Below are 8,634 nucleotides of genomic sequence, written 5' to 3'. Positions count from 1 at the left end.
AGGAAAAACTTCAAGAGGCAGAAACCTCGAGCAGAACCATGGCTCAGGGTGGGTGGCCATCTGCCCCGACCGGTTGGGGGTGAAGGAGAGAGAGAGAGAGAGAGAGAGAGAGAGAGAGAGAGGGCAGGAGAGGAACAGAGAGAAAAAGAGGGATGGAAGGAGAGAGAGGGGAGGGAGGCAGCCTACACAATATACACACAGTGATACAGACAGTAAAGGTGATGTTGCTATAGACTAAATGACTAAATGAAAAATGGTATAGATATGTATAGTAGTGTTAATGATAATAATCGTAATGTTAATGATTATACTAACAATAATAACAACAGGACTAGTAACAATAATTGTTGTAGCAGAGGGTGTCGAGCAGGAACCTGAGAGCAGCAGGTGACCCACAGCCACAGATCCAGACTCCACAGCTCCAGAGCCAGAAACACCTGCAGGAAGTGATAGGAGGAGAGAGGAGAGGGACGAGAAAGCGCAAGACTACCGGAAAGGGGAGAAGTTGTGTTAGTAACATGCAATAATGGGATGAGGTTGCATACAGAGGGAGAGAAAGTAGAGGAGAGAGGAGCTCAGTGCATCATAGGAAATCCCCCGGCAGTCTAGGCCTATAGCAGCATAACTAAGGGATGGTTCAGGACTCACCTGAGCCAGCCCTAACTATAAGCTTTATCAAAGAGGAAAGTCTTAAGCCTACTCTTAAATGTGGAGATGGTGTCTGGCTCCTGAACCCAAACTGGAACCTGGTTCCACAGGAGAGGAGCTTGATAGCTGAACGCTCTGGCTCCTAGTCTACTTTTGGAGACTCTAGGAACCACAAGTAACCCTGCATTCTGGGAGCGCAGTGCTCTGGTGGGGAAGTAAGGTACTATGAGCTCTTTAAGATAAGATGGTGCCTGACCGTTAAGAGCTTTGTAGGTAAGAAGAATGATTTTAAATTCTATTCTGGATTTTACTGGAGAAATATGTTCTCTTTTCCTGGTTCCTGTCAGAACACGTGCTGCAGCATTCTGGATCAGCTGAAGAGTCTTAATGAACTTTTTCGAGCAGCCTGATAATAAAGAATTGCAGTAATCCAGCCTAGAAGTAACAAATGCATGGACCAGTTTTTCTGCACCATTTTTAGACAGAATATTCCTGATTTTCTCAATATTACGTAGGTGAAAAAAGGCGGTCCTTGACATTTGCTTAATGTGAGACTTAAACAACATGTCCTGATCAAAGATAACTCCAAGATTCCTCACAGTGGTGCTGGAGGCCAGGGCGATGCCATCAAGGGAAACTATATCTTTAGATAATGCGTCACGGAGGTGCCTAGGCCCCAGAACAATAACTTCAGTTTTATCTGAGTTTAACATTAGAAGATTACAGGTCATCCAGGTTTTAACATCCTGAAGGCACATTTGAAGTTTAGCTAACTGATGAGTTTCATCTGGCTTGATCGATAGATATAACTGAGTATCATCTGCATAACAATGAAAGTTTATGGAATATTTCCTGATAATATTGCCTAAGGGAAGCAGATATAAAGTGAAGAGGATTGGTTCGAGGACAGATCCTTGAGGAACTCCATGACTAACTTAAGCATGGAGGACTCGTCAACATGTACAAACTGATAAATAGGACTTAAACCAGCTTAGAGCGGTTCCTTTAATGCCAATGAAATGTTCCAGTCTCTGTAATAGGATCTGATGGTCAATGGTATCAAATGCAGCACTAAGATCTAATAAAACAGAAACAAGTCCTTTGTCTGATGCAATAAGGAGGTCGTTAGTAATTTTCACCAGTGCTGTCTCTGTGCTATGATGAGCTCTAAATCCTGACTGAAAATCCTCAAATAAACTATTGCTCTGTAGAAAGTCACACAGCTGTTTAGCAACTGCTTTCTCCAGGACCTTAGAGAGAAATGGATAGATATAGGTCTATAGTTGGCTAAAACATCCGGATCAAGTTTGGGCTTTTTCAGAAGAGGTTTAATTACAGCTACTTTAAAGTACTGTGGTACATAGGCTGTTGATAAAGATAGATTGATTATATCTAGTATAGAAGTGCTAACTAAGGGTAAAACTTCTTTAAGCAGCCTAGTCAGGATGGGGTCTAAGAGGCAGGTTGATGGTTTAGATGAAGAAATTATTAGTTAGTTGGTAAAGGTTGAGGGAAGCAAAACAGTCTAAACATATATCTGGTTCTACAGCTGTTTCTAAGGTTCCTGAGTTAAGAGATAAGTTGGTGCCAGTTAAGGGCAGGTCTTGGTTAATTTTGTTTCTAATATTTAGAATTTTATCATTAAAGAAGCTCATGAAGTCGTAACTACTGAGAGCTATGGGAATACCTGGCTCAATAGAGCTGTGACTCTCTGTCAGCCTGGCTACAGTACTGAAAAGAAACCTGGGGTTGTTCCTATTTTCCTCTATTAATGACGAGTAGTACGCTGCTCTGGCATTACGGAGGGCCTTCCTATAAGTTTTAAGACTATCTTGCCAAATTAAACGAGAATTTTCCAGTTTGGTGGAACGCCAAGAGTTGGTTAATTTCCCTAAAACAAATATTTTCTTAATATGTGACAGTTACAACTGTCGTTGTAAAAAGTAAACTGCACTCTGGAGTTACCAATGACAAACTATATTCTTTCTCATTCATTTTGAATTTTAACTATAGGCTTGCGTATTGTGACAGCCAAGAATATTAAAATTAATTAAATTTAATCATTTATTCTTGTTTTTACCAATACCAAAGCTCATCTGGAAGCTGACGCTAGCTTAAAAATTGGAACTCCAGTTTTAGCCATTCAAATGTAAGCTCAGCTACTCATGTAGCTGAAATATTGTAAACAGACACATACATAGTAAAACTATTTGGAGGGAAAAAATAAAAAACTTTTTTAAATTGCTAGGCTGACTTAGTTAATGCGTCAAATGTCAATAATTTAGAATTTTAAGTCTGCAAAACTTAAAATCCCTTTTAATAATTTAAAAAATCTAAGTTGGCGTTTTTACAGTGTATAATGAACCGTTTTTATTACCTTAGAATCAGCCATTTCTAACTACATTTTTTAAAGGAATAGAATAAATATAGACCAGGGGTTAAGATGTAAACAAAATTAAAATAAAATAAAGCAATTCAGGCAATTAAGATATTTACATATATCAAAAGCTTTTAAGAGTGCTGAATATTGTTGTATTTAATTCATAAAAACTTAAACTTAATGTCTGTGGTTACAAATTTACTTTTGTGAGTGTGAAATTTTGCTGCTATAATAAAAAGATTAATGATATACTGTTTTTGTTCTAAACTGCAGACATCTTAAAAGCCAAACAGTACATCTTTGTACAGTAATGAAAAATGGACAGAAATGTTAGATATATTGGGACAAGTCTTTCCAAAAAGTAACAGTACAGGGACAGCTCCAAAATAAGTGGATGGTTGTTTTACAATCAAGTCCACAGAAAGAGCAGTTAATGTCAATGTCATTTCTTTGCAAGTAGTTTTTTGCTGAATCGCATCAATGTTTGAAACAGACATCTTGAGGTTTGTTTGTGATCAAGTATCTTGAAGGTATGGTCCAAACCTTTTTCCACTTGACATTTGAAACAAATTTTCCCCAGTAATGGATTACATATGGGAGGTGACAATGTCTTTCTGAAAGAGGGACCTGATCCTTATGTTCGAAGGGCTGGATAAAAAATCATGGTGTCATTCAATGACAACAAAGAGAAAGAAGTGGTTCAGTATTACCCTTAAATGACATCATCAGACCTTTGGGAATGGCATCCATTACAATAGCAAACTCTTTTAGGGTGACAGTGGTGTAATAGAAAGACAAGAATTCAGAGTAATCCATTAGAAAACCTTCTGAGATAAATAACTGTTTTATAAATAGAATTTTATTGTTAAATCAATTTTGGAAAAATATAGATTTGTTTTTCACTAATATGTCACAGTTATTCCAGATGAGATATTTAAGCGGAGAGAAAGAGTGCTTGTATAACAGAGACCAAGCTAACAGCATTAGTTAGAGGAAATTAGTTAAATTAAGTGGTCATTTCTCAATACTGTAGTTTGACATAAGAGGAAGACCACCTAATTTAGAAAACATGTAATTTGGAATAAAGTTCCAAATGGATTCTGGGTTACATAGACATTTTGATTTTAAAGGTATAGTTCAAGGTAGCAAAATCTAAAATGTAGGTTAAGTCCTCCAGAGTCAATAGTGTTCATCATCACAGTATTTTTTTATAATGGATTTTGTTTTTCCAAATAATCTTAAATAGCATCTTATCAATAGATTAACAAAAACAGGAATCAACATTTAAGGCAAGTGCAGCATATGTTAGCCTGAATATACCTTCAACTTCAGAGTTCTACATCTTAAGGTTGAGTCTCTCTGGAGCCAGAGATTTAATCTTTTCTGAGTTTTATTGATAATAGGGCTGATGTTCAACTTCAGTTTTAGTTATCACAAAAAGATAAAGACCGGATGCTTCAGAGAATATTGTGTTTAATTGCAACAGAAATTTGGTTTGAATCTTCCAAAAAAAGTGTAGTGTCATCACCAACCTGACTTATGGTAATCTGTTTGCCAGCAAGAGAGATACCTCGAATATTACTTTCATGAATTAGCATGGAGAGGAATTGAGCAGCAAGGAGAAATGATTGATAAATAAATTTGTGTTCTAAGGAATCAAAGGCCGCATAAAAGTCTAAAAACAGAATAAAGCTGTTATCATGAATGAGTTCAGAGTAATCTAATAAATACAGAACCAGCCTAACATTGTTTGCAATATGCCTGTTTTACATAAACCCCTACTGTGATTCGTCAATTACAGAGGCTATGTTTTTTTTTTTGTACATGCAAGAATATGAGCTAGTGCTTTGTAGTCATTATTGAGCAGACAAATATGACACAAATTGTCCTAAAGTAAGTCTTTTTGGGGTTTTGGAATATGGGTGATAAGGCCTTGAGTTACTGAAGGCGGTAATAGTCCAAATTCAATACTTTCAGAAAAGGCATTGAAAAGAAAAGGGGTCAGTTCATTGCAGAACTTCAAATTCTGAAGTGAGACTGGCATTGCCTGGAGATTTGTTATTTTGAGTTTTAGAATAGCATTCAGAACTTCATTGTGAGTTATTTTGCTGTCACAGAGTGCTCTATAGTCTGCAGAAATTATTACAAATAAATAAGAAAGGGGTAGTCTATATTATGTAAAGTATCCACAGCCTTTTTGTTGTTGTTTACTGCTGAATTTACAATTGCCATTAGAATTAATACATTTATTATAAAGTACTTATTTCGCCCGAGGAGCAAGTGAATGCACAGTGAGCCATTTGTTGCAATTTTCAACCCTCACCACTAAAATGTACACACTGAATCTTTAATGTTTTCATACCTGAGATTACTATAGCATGTAAGTTGGCATTTGGCTTTGTGTTTTGCAATATTTTCACAATAAGCGATAAACTCCTCTGTCACTGAGGTAAATGGACCCCAATAAGCACAAATAGCTGAGAGCCATTTGTGCCATGTACATGCCACCTTTGACATTTGATTGATTTGGAGAAAACTATAGTCCAACTTGCTACAGCTGCACTGCACCTGAATGTACAAGTCTCAGATCAAACCTGCAAAGCTATTAAATATTTTGGTGATAATCAGCAGATCCTGATAATTTGCATTAGCTGAAGGATGAACTTGACACTAGTTTTGGTTAGATATAGATATAGAATAAACTGACTTAACAGTATACTCAATAAATACTAATACAATGTACTTAATTAACATCTTTGTGCATCCTTAGGTCTAACAAAAAAAGAGGTGTGTGTCTGTCTGTGTCAATGTGTGTATATTCTTAATCAGAGTCACAGTCAGTGCTTGAAGTGGGCCGGTACTCACTGGTACGCAGTACCAGCACTTCTATATTTTACTCTTTGGAGTACTGCGACTTTTTCTTGCACACCGATACTTCTCACAAGCTGCCTGTACTCTTCTCTCCCCTGTCCACCGGTGGAGATGGAGTATGGAAAAGATTTAATGCCGATACACACGCCAACATGTGAACAACATGTGAATGGGAAGTAGTGGTCACAGTGATGACAACTTAATGCTGGTAACCCTGGAGTGCAAGCTGAGTGAGCTGAGAGACTGCATTCTGTAACAATATTAAAATCATTAAAGTCCCTAGTTGTATGTATAGGGGATGGTTGCAACACTTTTTAAAGAAGTGTTACAACCCATCCCACCCCTGTCAGCCATTGTCTAGCTAGCTGTATTAGCATTGTGGTTTGAAATTAGAAAGGAAAAAATACATCACATATTGAAACTACATTTCAAAATTTTCAAAAATTTTATCTGCAATAGTATAGATACTAAACAAAATATAGTCTTGGTCAAAAAAATTACTTTCTGACCTCAAAATCTATTTTTTCTCTATATATTCTAAATCTAACTGTTTCCAGCCTTGACAACCACCATGACAAAAATCAAGCCTGAAGTAGGTAAATACTGAAATGATCACATGACTCCTATCTTATCTCTAATTGGTGGAATTGTTGTTGTTACAACTATCCTCATGTTACAACCATACCCAGTCTCCCCTACTGCTGATTACTACCCAACACCCCCCCACACACACAAAATGTCACAATAGCTTTCCTCAACACTTCCTCTGGCTAAGGGGAGCCTTAAGATAAATATGTGATTTTACCCCATGAAGGGGGAAGCCTTTTACCTAAAAAAAATACATTTGATTAAATACAAATTAATTTGTCAACTGTTGGTATTTATTTCACTAATTAAATGTTTTAATGTTCTTTTATGTGTCAGCAAATAGAAATTGAGCTTGGGGGAGGGGGTCAATATAATGTTTTTTTTCTGCTCATATTGCACAAATGAACTGACTAGTTTGGTTTTTACTACAGTTGGAATAGATACAACTATTTCACATGAATCAAATTCATCCTTCCTTTATTGCTTTAATGGTACATTAACATTGCTGTTACTAATTCCTTCCGCAGTATGAAGAAATTCAGTAGGCTAGGAAGTTGCTGCACCTGTTTTTTGTTTTTTTTTGGCAGCAAGAGGAAGGACCCTCTTTTTATACACTTTAATGTCCATATGCAGATTTTGTGGTGAACTATTAAACTGATGAGGCTTATCAAATCCTATTGTTTTTTTTCCTTCCTCTATTCATTTTGTGGCTATTCATTTTACTCACTGTATATATTTACATTTTTATGTAGATAAGTCACATCTTACTCCATCCTAAAGTTATGGCAACATTAAATGTTCATCTACCCTATAATGAGAATCAGCTGATTTTAGAAAATGTGTTTGTTTAGCTGCATTTCTTGATGTGTCTTTAGCCACAGGGAGGCGGTGTTGATCTATTGCTGAGAAAAAGGCAGGCAGGCATTGAAGGTGAAGAATGCTCCCATATTAAGATGGTCACTCTGTACAGTAGGGGTGAGCAGAATATAGCCTATGTGCAGGGAAAGGGGTCCTTGAATACTTAACAGTCCAATGAAGAAAATATCAAAAAGTGGTGATGGCGCATAGATAAGATGATCTGGGTTCAATTCCCACTGTGAGACATCCACCATGTGTTCCTGAGCAAGACACTTAACCCCTAGTTCCTCCAGAGGTGTGGGACCTCTGACATGTATAGCAATTGTAAGTCGCTTTGGATAAAAGTGTCAGGTAAATCAAAGAGTAATAAATATTATTAATATTTATTTATAAAAGAAATACATTTGGCAATTCTGTTCTTGGATTCTTGGATTAAGGCAAACAAATTACAAAATATGTAATGTAATAATTCACTACTTGGGACACAACATACTTATGACAAAGTAAAATAAAAAGTGGTAAGTGATACATTTTGTTGATAACAACACATGCCGTTTAGGAAACAGGTGGGATATTTCTTTTTTCCTTTTAAATAACAGTGGCATTTGTTAGTCTTCGTTCTGCATGTACAACCGGGGTAATTAATAAACCACTGACTCCAGCTATTGTGTCATTGTTTATACTATGGTGTAATGACAACTTTGTGCAGTTGCAAGTTTAGTTCAGAAAAAATATCATATTTTTGCGGGTCCCTGCACACTCAGGAATTCAGGGAAATGAGAAAGCAGATAAGCTGGCAAAAGAAGGAGTTAAAAAAAAGGAGATGTTGAAGTCAATATTAATTTGACCAAATCCGAGGGGAAAGGGATAGTGTGGAGAAGTGTAAATCAACAATGGCAACTGAGCTGGGATAATGCAATGAAAAGGAGACATTTACATGCAATCCAAAGCAGAGTAGGCATATCAAGAAGTAGGGGAGCAAAAAGGAAAGAACAGGTGACAATAAGCAGGCTGAGAATTGGGCATAGCAATCTTAACAGCACACTTTTAATTGTAGGAAAACATCCTACAGGAATGTGTGAACAATGTCAGGAGGCTGAAACAGTAGAACATATTCTTACAACATGCAGGAAATTTACTCAGGTAAGACAAGAAATTACAACACAGTTAAAAAAAATAGGACGGGTAGATAATACAGTAAAAGGTTTATTGGAGTATGGAGAGAGTGTGGAAGGTAGGAAATGGAATGGAATTTGTTTTCTGAGGGCGACTGGATTAGATAGGTGGAT

This window comes from Micropterus dolomieu, linkage group LG17 (genome assembly GCF_021292245.1).
Source record: "Micropterus dolomieu isolate WLL.071019.BEF.003 ecotype Adirondacks linkage group LG17, ASM2129224v1, whole genome shotgun sequence".
In the NCBI taxonomy this organism is placed as follows: domain Eukaryota; kingdom Metazoa; phylum Chordata; class Actinopteri; order Centrarchiformes; family Centrarchidae; genus Micropterus; species Micropterus dolomieu.
This window is presented reverse-complemented; position numbering follows the sequence as displayed.